This window comes from Antechinus flavipes, chromosome X (genome assembly GCF_016432865.1).
Source record: "Antechinus flavipes isolate AdamAnt ecotype Samford, QLD, Australia chromosome X, AdamAnt_v2, whole genome shotgun sequence".
Lineage (NCBI taxonomy): Eukaryota > Metazoa > Chordata > Mammalia > Dasyuromorphia > Dasyuridae > Antechinus > Antechinus flavipes.
Window position 1 is genome coordinate 6,695,612 of NC_067404.1, and position 13,585 is coordinate 6,709,196.

Here is a 13,585-nt window from a genome sequence, read left to right on the forward strand (position 1 = left end):
TTAGGAGACTAGCAGGGAGGAGATACTTTAAGTATGCCCTTGACTTAAAGTCCTTCAGGCCTACTCAAACTTTGAAATAGATGAAGCCTTACTGATTTTCATAACTGTCTGGAAAGATCTCACCTCATCTTGTTCAGGTGGAAGGGGTCAGAGGGAGTGCAAAGTATCTCAGCACTGACAACCCAACTTACCGGCCCCTGAGGTGTTGGGACTGTCCTGGGATAAAAAGGGAAACAGGGCCAGACCCCAATTCCCTACTGGAGAGCAGGACGCCGGGGGCCAATTCAGCCCCTTTGGTGTGAAGCAGTTTCTCTGTTGTTCCTCCTGCTCAACTCAGGACAGAGACTAGGGTCTCCTCAGACAGTTTCCAGGGCACCTAAAGGACTAAGTCTGGGAGAGATTTGTACTAAAAGGCGCTTCCGCTCCAAATGTTTTTTCAGGAGGCAGAAGTTGCCCTGAGAAGAAAAAAGCTCAGTGTCTCAGGTTAGAGTTAAAGGGAAACCAACAGCTGTTAGCAGCAGAGTGGAAGAAACATTGAGGTTTGGACCCTGAAAAAGTTGAGGTGGTGGGTGGGTCCTAGGTTTCACTAGGCTGAGTCTTTCAGCTTTTAAAGAGACAATCATGCTGGGTGTGTTTTGGCTAGCTGCTTTTGCCTGAGGGCATAAGTGTTAATGAGTCCCAAGATTCGAAAGAAAAAAAAAAGCACTTTAAAGGATGGACTTGTCCAGAGACATTGGAATTCAGCTAATCTATTCAGAGTTCAGGTGTTGAGATTGAGGCATTTTTCTCAAGCCCAGTGTTTGTCTCTGCAATAAGAGACAGCTTAAAATCTCTATAGGGATGGGGAAGAAAGCTAATTCATGGCAAAACCCGAAAACTTTCCCATTCTATAACATAACCTTTGTAGACATCTCTAGAAGGTGTCACAAAGGCCTTCCCAGAGGGCTGTTTGCTAAAAGAAAAAAAAACAGGATTTTGTCCTCACAGCGTCCTATGAGCGACTCTCCTTATGAGGAATCTCCCTGAAGACTCCCGAAGTCTGCCAGCAAGCTCAAATTAGCCCGGGAATTTGAGCAGCTCCCTCATTATAGAAGTGTTGAGGTCTAGATTTGGGGTACCTAAATGAAATTAGGGTTTAGTTGAGGTCTAGTGGCAGGTTTGGGGTACAGGGAGTCAAGCAAAGCTCCCCTGCAACCCCCTTGGATTCGGCGCAAGGATACTGCGGTAAATGGAGTCCAGTAGCGGCACGAGTTCCCAATAAAAGCATTTATTGGCCCGAGAGCTTAATTGATAAAAGAGGTTTATTATTGGGTTTGGAAGTAAGGAGATAGGTGAAGACAGAGATAAGGAGGGCACCGGACAGAGGGTCCAGCGGACAGAGGGTCCTCACATGGCTACCATGTTTGGAATCTCTGCAAAAAGGGGTTCCCAGTGTGGCCTTTTTATAATAGGAGACTTAGCTCGAGGGGCTTTGGGGTGTAGCCCCAAAGTTGGCTCAGATCCGGGTTGGGCTGGGACAGGTCCGGATCTTCTATTGGAATTCAAAGGCACCAGGATTTGTGAGTCAAAGGGTAATTACATTCACTAGGAGGGGATGGGAATCTAGAATCTAATCTTTCCCACATCACCATCATCAGCATAGAGATAGTAATTAAATCTCGCTCACGCAGGAGCCTCCGTAGGAGAGCCGAGATCACCAAGTAGTAAGAGAAGAAGAGAGAGCCCAAAATAGAACCCCCGAGGAATACTCAAATTACCAAGCATGATCTGGAGAAAGATCCATCAAAAAAGACAGAGAAGGACCAGTCAGATAGGTAGGTGGAGAAACAGTAAGAATGTGAGTGGTGTCTTGAAAATTTAGAGAGAAGAAAGGATGAAGAGGGAGAACATGATCCACAGTATCCAAAGCTGTGAAGAAGTCCAGGAGAATGAGGACTAAGAAAAGGCCACTGGATCTGGTCACGAAGAGACCACTAGTAACTTTGGAGAAAACTGAAAATAGAGACACCTATTGTATACATCTTCTCAACGTGTTTAGTCACAAAAAAGAAAAGAGATATGGAAGGATCAAGTGAAGTTTTTTCAGGATGGGGGACATGTTTGTAGGCAGTTGGGAAGGATACAAGAGACAGATTGGAAATAAGTAAGGCAGAGGAGATGATAGAGGAGACAATCTGCGGGAGGAGATGGATTGGGATTGCTTGTATAGGCAGAGGAGTTGGCCTTGATAAGAAGGGCCCTTCTTCGTGTGAGGCAGGGATAAGTGGCTGAGGAAAAATTATGATTTTCATAATTATCAAACTGACTATTTCTGACCAGCAACACTGACACTGGGCTCTTCTTCCAGACTGTAGCACAGCTGCCAGTTACTCTGGCAGAGCAGGATGAAAACAGTAAAAAGGAACTTAAGGGAGGAGGAAAGAACTTTTTCCTTGCAACCCCTCTGCAGCTGCAGCAGCCCGTTCTTCATCACCCCGTTCTTCATCACCCCGCCCCTCCTGGCCTCAGCAGCCCAACCCTTTTTGTTCCCCTCCTGTACCATCAAAATCAGCCAGGCCAGGACTTGGTTCCACTCGTGGAGAACCTGGCCACTGGAGGAAAGAATGTCCAAGGAGGGGCGAGAGTAGCTGCTGAGGAGAAAAAAGAGCAAGATCCTAGAAAACATCGAGGGACCCTCCTACAGGGCCAATCCCTCAGCATGACTCAGCTCCGAGGAAGGCTGGCCACTGAGGCGGATGGATAGTCAGGCCACGCCCGTTATAGCCCATGACTCCTGGTGGAGACGACTCCTTGTTCCTACGGGCCAAGGGGTGATTGCTGTAGTTGACACTCTCAGTTTTCAACCCCTCTGCCTTCCCCAGCCTCTCCCCTGGAGTCGATTGTGTCTCCGTTGTGGGGATTGCCAATCAGACCTGTCTCGGGTCTCCCTTTTTATTGCGAGGATCGGCGCTTCCCCCCCTTTTGTCCTGGTCCCCGAGGCTCCTAGCCATCTACAAGGACGCGATCTGCTCCATAAATCACAGGCCACCATTTCATCTGTCCCCAAAGGAACCTGACGGCTTTTATCCCCGCCGCCCTCCACTGCTGGAAGGGTTCCCGTTCCCTTAGGCCTCTTCCCTTCTGAGCCTCCAGCTCCTGAGCAAGCTTCCCCAGCTGGGGGGCTTCAGATGCTACTGACATAGTTAGGAGTGCCCGCCTCCTGTGCAGCTGGACTCCTCTAAAGCCTTACTCCCCATAGGCCGATAGCCACTCAGCACTGAGGCTCCTGTGGAGTTGGGCCCCTGGTCTATGCTTCTCTCTCTAAGGGCCTCATCATTCCCTGTACTTCCCCGTGAAGACGCCCCTTTTTCCAGTCTGAGCCTGGCGGTCCGGGTTGGCGCCTCGTGCGCGAGCCCTGAGCAGTTCCTGCTGTTGTAATACCCGGGGCACCCGTCCTCCCAAACCCCCCCACTCCGCTTCGCCTCGTGCCTCCCTGGGCCACTCACTTCCCAGCGGTTGACTCTGTGCTTCCTTCTGGGTCCCGGTCGGCCGAAAGCCGGCTCAGCTTTGCTTTTACCTGGGAGGGCCGCAGCGCGCCTCGGGCTGTCCCGCCGCAGGGATTCGCCGAGTCATGTCCCATTTCTCACAGGGATCAAAGCGGGACTTGTCCTCATCGAGCACTCTGTTGGTGATCTCCTCCCTCCCCGTCCCCCCCGCCCCCCCCCCCCAGGACATTTCTGGTCGGGACATTCCTGTCCTTAGGGACCCTGTGCTCACCCCTCTGCAGAGCTCCTAGGACATCACCTCTGCCTCTGGCCTCTGCCTAGAGTCAGCCGGTCTTAAAGCCCTCCCTCGGTTTCCCGTGTCCCACACCAAACATCAGTTCCACGCCTTCCTTGGGCTGGCGGGCTGGCGTCCTCCCCGGACCCCTGACTTTTCAGGTATTGCCGCCCTTTATGGATCCTAGAGGATTCTGGGCCTGAGCCTTTTTTCTAGACCTGAGCCTTTGCCTTTCCTCCAGAAGCTCCAAACTCCTTAGATTCTTTGAAGTCTGCCCCCACCCCCCTGCAGCTTTCGGCCTCCCCAGCCATTCTCTCCCATTGGATGGATGTGTCTCGGAGAAAGGAGGGAATGCTGGGGGTGCACCGACACCGACCCAGAAACACGGCGAGAACGTTCGCCCCCTGGGACGCTACAGCACAACTCGGGACAATGTTGCTAAAGGCTTCCTGTGGGCGGCAGTGGCCGCAGGCTCCTCATCTCTGCCAATGAGGACATTTGTCACTCGGCGTTGGTCCTCCGGCAGGCTAGCCACCCTGGAAGTGGCTTTGTTATCCAAGCCTAACCCGACCTTCCCACGTGTAACTTCTGCCACCTTTCTCCCAGAGGTGCAAAGTGAGGATGGGACCTTAGCTCATCGGGCTGGGTGTCTTGTTCTCTCTGCGGGAGGCCCCGAAGGAAACCCCTTTATAAAGAAGGAGCAGATCTGGACGGGGTGCTGATGGATCCTGCCTCAGAAATGAGGAAGAAGATGTGGTGGCTGGTCATGACGTGACCACTTGGGCGGAAGCGGCCGAAGCTTCATCTCTACCCGACGCCCATTCGGCACCAGCTGAACTCGAGGCAGGAGCCAGGGCTTGTGAATTAGGGAAAGGGAAAAGGACTGACATCTACGCTGACAGCAGGGATGCATTTGGGGTGGCCCACGACTTTGGGGTGCCAAGGAAACCTCAGGGCTTCCTCACCTCCTCAGGACAGCCCATTAAAAATCAGAAACAGTTTCCCATCCGTTAGCCTGCTTACTGCTTCCCGGAGAAATTCCAAGAAAACAGCATTCGTGCTCCTGGAAACCATTTAGCTGGAAATGAAGCAGCTAAAACCGCAGGTTTAACACCCCCAATTCCTGAGGGCACAGCTCCTATAACCCCATAGGTAAGGTTATCCCTTAGTCTATCCACCTCTCAAGACTTGCCTAAGTCTCTTAGCCTAACTAGGGAAGAAATAGCTACAGCCCAGAAGAGAATGCTTATCACAAAGCAAGAAAAAGTTAAAAACGAGGGATGTTAAATTTTTAAGAATACAGGACTACAGATTGGTCCAAAAGGACTTGTAGTACTCTCCAAGAGCTTATCCCTCCCTATGATTGGAACACCTTAATTCATTCAGCCATTGGGGACTTGACAAGTTGGTGGAGCTAGCCTGAAAATATTGGAGGGGGAATTTTCAAGGGCTGTCACTGCCTATGAGATGTGTCCCACCTGCCTCAAGCACAATACATCCAAGTCGGCTCATGGCCAGTTTGTTCTCCCAGATTTACCGTTTGCAACCTGGCAGATTGAATTCATTCAATGGCCACCTGTCCATGGTTACAAATATGCTTTGGTGATGGTCTGTATGTTCTTCCACTGGGTAAAAGTGTTCCCCTGCCATACTGCCACAGCCTCTAGAGTAGCAAAAATTCTCTTAGGGAAAAAAATTCATTCCATTATGGGAGGCTTCTAAAGAAATACATAGTGAATTAGACAAAAATTACTGGGAAAGTTGGAAAATAGCATGGCAGAAACTAGGCATTGACCAAAACCTAATACCCTATACCAAGATAAGGTCAAATTGGGTTCATGTTTTTTTTTGAAATAATACCTTTTTATTTTTCCAAACATGCATGGATAATCCTTTGACATTAACCCTTACAAAATGTTGTGCTCCATTTTTTTTTCCTTTTCCCCACCCACTCCCCCAGACAGCAAGTAATCCAATATATGTTAAATATGGTAGAAATATATGTTAAATGCAATATATTGCATACATATTTCCACAATTATCATACTGCACAAGAAAAAATTTTACATTGATGGGCAGCTACTCAGTTTCCAGTTTCTGGCCACTACAAAGAGGGCTGCCACAAACATTTTTGCACATGTGGATCCTTTCCCCTCCTTTAATATCTCTTTGGGATATAATCCCAGTAGAAAACATTGCTGGGTCAAAGGGGATGCACAGTTTGATAAATTTTTGAGCATAGTTTCACATTGCTCTCAAGAATGGTTGCATCATTTCACAGCTCCATCAACAATTTATTAGTATATGGGTTCGTGATATAGACATAAAGAGTGATATTATGAGCAAATCAGGAGAACAAGGGATAGTTTATCTCTCAGATCTGTGGAGAAGGAAGGAATTTATGGCCAAAGAATTAGAGAACATTATGAAATGCAAAATGGATCATTTTGATCATAGTAAACTTAAAAGTTTTTGTACAAACAAAACCAATGTAGCCAAGGTTAGAAGGGAAGCAGAAAACTGAGGAGAAAATTTTACATCCAAGGATTCTGATAAAGGCCTCACTTCTAAAATATTTAGAAAACTGACCCAAATTTATAAGAGCACAGCCACTCTCCAATTGATAAATGATCAAAGGATATGAACAGACAATTTTCAAATGAAGAAATTAAAGCTATTTATTTGTTATCATATGAAAAAATGCTCGAAATCATTATTGATCCGAGAAATGCAAATTAAAATAACTCTGAGATATCAGTACACACCTGTCAGATTGGCTAGGATGACAGGAAATGATAGTGAGCACTATTGGAGGGGATATGGGAAAACTGGGACACTGATACATTGTTGATGGAGATGTGACTGATGCAACCATTCTGGAGAACAATTTGGAATTATGTCCAAAGGGCTATCAAACTGTGCATACCCTTTGATCCAGCGGTGTTACTACTGGGCTTCTATCCCAAGGAGATACTAAAGAAGGGAAAGGGACCTGAATGTGCAAGAATGTTTGTGGCAGCCCTCTTTGTAGTGGCTAGAAACTGGAAACTGAGTGGACGCCCACCAATTGGAGAATGGTTGAATAAGTTATGGTATATGAATGTTATGGAATATTATTGTTCTTTAAGAAATGGCCAGCAGGATGATTTCAGAAAGACCTGGAGAGACTTGCATGAACTGATGCTGAGTGAAACGAGCAGGACCAGGAGATCATTGTACACGGCAACAGCAAGATTATACAATGATCAATTCTGATGGACATGACCCTCTTCAACAATGAGATGATTCAGGCTAGTTCCAATGATCTTATGATGAAAAGAACCATCTACAGTCAGAGAGAGGACTGTGGGAACTGAGTGTGGATCACAACATAGCATTCTCACTCTTTTTTCTTCTTTCTCATATTTTTGCTTTTTGATCTGATTTTTCTTGTGCAGCATGATAATTGTACAAATATGTATAGAAGAATTGTACATGTTTAACATATATTGGATTGCTTGCCGTCTGGGGTGGGGATGGAGGAAGGGAGGGAGAAAAATTTGGAATCTTGTGTTCCAAGTGAATGTTGCAAGGTGTGAATGTTGAAAATTATCTTTGCATATATTTTGAAAATAACAAGCTATTAAAATGAATATTAAAAAAAAAAAACAAAACAGTGATAGAGGTATCCATTTCATGGATACCATTTCATGGGAGCACCATTAACTAAGCTGCTTTTACCCTGGTCAATCACTAAGTGCCGCCATTGTGCCTATCACCCAGTCATCAGGGATAGTTGAAAGACCTTGCTAAATTCTCTGAAGAGCTAGGTATCCCCTGACCCAAAGCCCTTCCTTTAGCCCTACAAAGCCATAGATCCAGACTAGTTGGTTCCCACCAGCTCAGTCCTTAGGAGACAGTAACAGGATACCCAATCTAACTTTACCCATAGGTGGGAAGCCTCAGCAGTTAAAGACCCCTACAATACTGTATTGGGTTGGCTCAGAAAATACCAGAGGCAGATCAACTTGTCTCACAGTCCCATTCTTTATGAATCTCAATTGAGGCTCAGCCCCTACTCCAACTTAGTGATTGGGTCTACTGGAAACACCATCTCCATCTCTGAAAAACTCATTGGAACCAGGTAGAAAGGTCCCTTTGAAGTCCTGCTCACCACCTCACTGCAGTCAAACTCTAGGGAGTGGAGTCCTGGATCCACCTGTCACATCTTAAAAGAGCAGTACCACTTATCTGGATTGCAGAACCTCCAGGTGACCTGACCTTGAAAATCAAACTGGTTCCAATGGAGCCGACATCTAAGTAGACAGCTGTTCCCAAGACCTCCTGTATGAGAAGCAGCTGCTCACAGATGGAGATAGCATATCCAGGAAACTGACCGTGGGCTGAAAGTTCACAATTACTCTCTATGGACTGAGCCTTTCCTTTCTTGCTGCTATAGCAGTCTCTGGCCTTGCATTTTCCAAAATGATTATCCTACTCCTAATTCCTTCACTTTGGTCAACAGACATATGTACTTCACTCTCCTGAAATGCATCCCAGTGAAATGCTTCTCTAAAATGATTAATTGTTGGATATGTTATTCAAGGTCCCAACACCTTGACGCTTTTGTCATCCCCACATTACTAGAGGTCCAGCTCATGACCCCATTGGGAGGGTTCTATTTTATTGGCCCTCAGAGACAGCATGCTCCAAACACTTCTGAACCACTCCAGACTGAGAAACCAACCGGTCCTTGTCTGCTTCACAGATCAGTAGCTTATGTAAAGGGAGCCTGTGCCCTCTACCATTACTTTTCTGTCCCCTTTCTCACAATATCACCACCGTAATCCCTAGAAGGAAAACTACCCCAGAGAGAAAGGAGCACTCTAACTGAAAACTAATGGACTTAACAACAGCTTTGGGAGCCCCACCATATCAGACCCTTACCTACAGGGACCATTACATTCAGGGTCTCTCTAGAAACTCAAGCTTCACTTGTATCCAGGGCACAAGCAGCAACATGGGCCCTCACCTTGGATCACTAAATCCCGTGTAATGAAATTTCATCTCTTTTCTGAACTCTATATAAAGTTGCTTTCCTAAATGCCCTTGCATGATTCCTCTAGCCAGCTCCTGCGGCTAGATTTCCCTGACCAGAACTGGGACATCTTGTAACCCTGCAAAAGTCCCTGTAGCAAGGGAAATGCAGGAGCCTGCCCCAAATCAGACATCAGACCTCTGATCTTTGCCCACAGTAAAGGTAACTGTAAAGGCATCTATTCAGTTACTGGGTAGTTTTCCTTCTAGGAACTACTGTGGTGTGGCTGGAGAGTAGGAGATGGGAGTGGCTGTTTTGGACATTTCCACGAGTAGCTACTATAATAGAGTCCAGACAAGACATAACTTCAGAAGACGTGATGTCTGCAGGTTTCTCATGAACTTTGTCAAGAAGTGCCATCTGTACTATATGGAGTGTGCTGATAAAGTGCTACAAAACAATAGTGGCAATATTTAGTGAGCAAAATCTGAAACATTGATATCAGTAGAGTTAAAGAAACTCACAAGACAATTGAATGTGTGTGTTGATACCTCTGACATTTTAACAGTTTTGAAATAAAACACTTCCATTCCTTTTTTGAGCATTTTGACTATGACTGTTGCTAAGTGCTTAGTAATGCCTGAAATAACAGCACAAATTGTCTCCCATGACCAGATAGATGCAATCATGAATCTAGTATCTATATTGATTCAGAATCAGTGTAGTCAACCTGTACATTTTGCTGTTGATCAGAGTTTCAGGGAAAGCCTCATTCATCTTTTGCAGTCAGATTGAAACAGAGAACAAAAGTATTTTGGAACAACCCAAGAACACTCCCTTCCATGATATTTGCAGCATATCAGTCGGCTTTCCAGTACAAAAAAATTCCAAAGTGAATAATAAAGTGGAAAGTGACAGTTTTTTTCATATCTGAGTTTGAATGAGGGCAGAATTGGCAGAACTGCTTCTTCAGTGAATATGAGCTGGAGAAATTAATTACGAAAATAATGAAACCATAGGTGACGAACTGATGCACTAGGCTTTTGCTCTGTATGAAGATGAAATCAGTACTTCTAAAGCACAACTCACTGCCATCTCCTTGAACTTGTCTCCTTGGGAGAGGATGAAGTGCTTTGGGGAAGATAACCCTGAATCCTTAAGAACTCTGGGCATGAGTTACTTCCAAACTATTTTTTGTTTTCTTAATTTTTAAATTTTTTTTTTTACCATTTTAAAATATATTTTGAGCTTTCAGTTTTCCCTCCCATCCATTTAGAAGGTAAGAAATATAATATACATTATACATGTAATGTCATGCAAACTATATTTATATAGCAGCCATGATACCAAAAAAAGCAAGAAAAAGAAAGTAAAAGAAGTATGTTTCCATCTTCTTTCAGAGTTCATCAATTCTCTCTCTGGAGATGGATTGCATTTCTTTTTATCATGGATCCTTTAGTTTTGGATCACTGTTTTAATCAAAATAGCTGTCTTTCACAATTGATCATTCTAATATTGCTGTTATTATATACACGGATTTCCTGGTTCTGTTCACTTCACTTTGCATCAGTTCACACATATCTTCCCAGGTTTTTCTGAAACTATCCTGCTTGTCATTTCTTATAGCACAATAGTATTCCATCACATTTCTATCACAACTTGTTCAGTCATTCCCCAATTGATGGGCATCCCTTTGATTTCCAATTCTTTGGCAGCTCAAAAAGAGCCGCTATAAATTGGCTCAGTGGATAAAGCCCTGGGCCTAGAATCAGAAAGACTTCTCTTTCTCACACTTACTGGTTGTATTACCCTGGGCAACCCTGTAAAATGAACTGGAGAAGGAAATGACAAACCACTTCAGTAGCTTTGACAAGAAAACTCCAAATGAGGTCCTGAGTTGGAAATAACAACAAAACAATATACGTTTTTTTTTTTTTTTTGCATATCCCCTCCAGGAGTTGTTTTTTCCTTCTCTGTCATGTTAGCCAATCCGATAGGTGTGAGGTGGTATCTCAAGAGTTTTTCATTTGTATTTCTCTAATTAATAGTGATTTAGAGCATTTTAATATAATTATAAATAGTGTCAATTTCAACTTCTGAAAACTGCTCATATCATTTCACCATTATCAATTGGGGAATGGCTCCAATTTTTATAAATTTGGCTCAGTTCTCTATGTAGAGAACTGAGCTCTTTATCAGAGAAACTTGCTGTAAAAATCCTCCCTTTCCCCATTTTCCTTCTAATTTTGGCTGCATTAGTTGGTACAAAAATTTTTTCAAATTCAAATATTCAAAATTATTTATGCTTCTCTTATTCACAGATCTGACAGGAACATTTTAAAATTTTCTTTTAAAAATTTATTAATTCTATTTTCCTTCATTACATATAAAACATTTTTTTATACACGTTATACACGTACATTCATTTTTTACATATTCTCACATGAATCACATTGGAGGAGAAAAAACCACAAAAGGAAAAAAACCAGAAAAAAAAAGGTGAAACTGGTATATATTGACCTACATTCAGTCTCTATAATTTTCTCTCCAGAATTTATTGGGATTGCTTGGATACTGACAGGTAAATTTTTACATGTCCCCCTTATTTACTTGTGATACCATCCTTTATGTCTAAATCATTTGTCCATTTTGACCATATCTTGGTGTGGTGTGAGATGTTGGTGCCAAACTGCTTTCTAGTTTCTCCAGCAATTTTTATTAGTGAGTTCTTGTTCCAAAAGCTAGGAACTTTGGGTTTATCAGTGGTAACTGACTGCTGTGTATTATGTACTTAATCTATCCCACTGATCCACTACTCTATTTTTTAGTTAAGACCCAATTATTTTCATGATTGATACTTTGAAATCTGGTACCTCACCTTCCTTCACTGATTCCCTTGATATTCTTGATTTTTTGCTCTTCCAGGTGAATTTGATTATTTTTTCCTAACGACAAAATAATTCTTTGGTAGTTTGTCACTGAATAGGTAAGTTAATCTATGTTATATATTGACTCAACTTACCATGAGCAATATTTCTCCAATTGTTTAGATCTGGTTTTATTTCTGTATTTTGTAATTGTGTTCACATAATCCCTGGGTTTGTCTTGGCAGGTAGACTCCCAAGTATCTTATATTGTTTGCAGTTATTTATTTTGCTTTATTTTATTTTTATTTTCCAACTGGGGAAACTACATGCAACTGGACATGTAGAAACATTTTTTAAAAAACCTATTTCCTCATCAATCATGTTGAGAGAGAAAAGTCAGGGGGAAAAAAGTGAACATAGCATGTGTTGACGTACATTGTCTTCATAATTCTCTCTATATTTGGACGATCTTTTTCATCCAGAATTTATTGGGGTTGCCTTGGATCACTGAACTGCTGAGAAGCAAGGCTGTCATACTTAATCATCATACAATTTTGCCGTTTTCCCAGTCCTGCTTGTTTCCCTCAGCATTAATTTATGTAAATCTTTCCAGGTCTTTCTAAAACTAGCTTGTTCATTTTTTTTGATCTGGTTTTTTATAGCACAGTATTCCGTTACTTTCATATATCAGGTAGTTATTTTAAATGGAATTCCTTTTTATGTTCCTGCTGGGTTTTGATGATAATACAGAGAAATGCTGATGATTTATGGGTTTATTTTTATATCTTACAACTTTGTAAAGTTGTTGTGACCAATTTTTAAATCGGTCACATATTATACCAACGTATCATCTACAAAGAACGATAATTTTCTTTCCTCATTGTCCAATCTTATTTCTTCAGTTCTTGTCTTATTGCTATAGTTAGCATTTCTAATACAACATTGAATAGTAGTGATGATGTGTATCCTTGGTTCACCTCTGATCTTATCAGGAAGGTTCCAGTTTATCTTCATTATAAATAGGGCTTGCTCTTCATTTTAGATAATTCATTCTTATGTTTTCTAGTATTTTAATAAGAAGGGATATTGTTTTGTTCAAAGCTTTTTCTGCGTCTTTTCAGATGACAGAATTTTTGTTTTTGTTGATAAGTCCATTATATATCTACACATACATCTTTGCTAATATTGAACCAGTCCTGCATTCCTAGTATAAATCCCACCTGCTCATTGGGTATGATCTTTTGAGTTATTACTGTAATCTCCTTGCTAGTCTTTTACTTAAAATATTTGCATCAATATTCATTAGGGAAACTGCTCTATAGTTTTGATTTTGCTCTCCCTGGTTTAGGTTTCAAAACCATATTTGTGTCATAGAAGAAATTTAGTAGGATTCTTTCTTCACCTACTTCTTATTTTTATTAAAGCTCTTTATTTTCAAAACACACGGCCTACTTCTTTTCAAATAGTTTATACAGTTTATACAATAGTTTATTGGCATGGGGCGGGGGGCTAAATATTTGATAGAACTCACTTCTAAATCTATCTGCTCGATTGTTACCTCTTCCAAGAGACCTTCCCTGATTTCCTCCCTCCATCTCCCACTTGGTAAAGTTTGCTTATTTGTAACTGTGCTGTATCCTCCCAGTAGAATACAATTTCCTTTGGGGCAGGGATTGTGTCACTTTTCAATTCATATCTTCAGCACTTGGCACATGGTAGGCACTTAATGCTTGCTGACCGAAAGGTCACTCTCCCCTCCTTTAGGGAGTGGGGCTTCCTGAACTCTGTCTGGAGGCCAGTAGGCAAAACAGAATCTTTCCTGACAATATATTTGACTCTGAAGGGCCCAAGGAAACAGGCCACCTAGAGATTCTGATCTCATAGGAGTTGACACCATGACCCCTGAGTGGATAGGCCCGTGGAGGCAGATACGAGTCCGCGC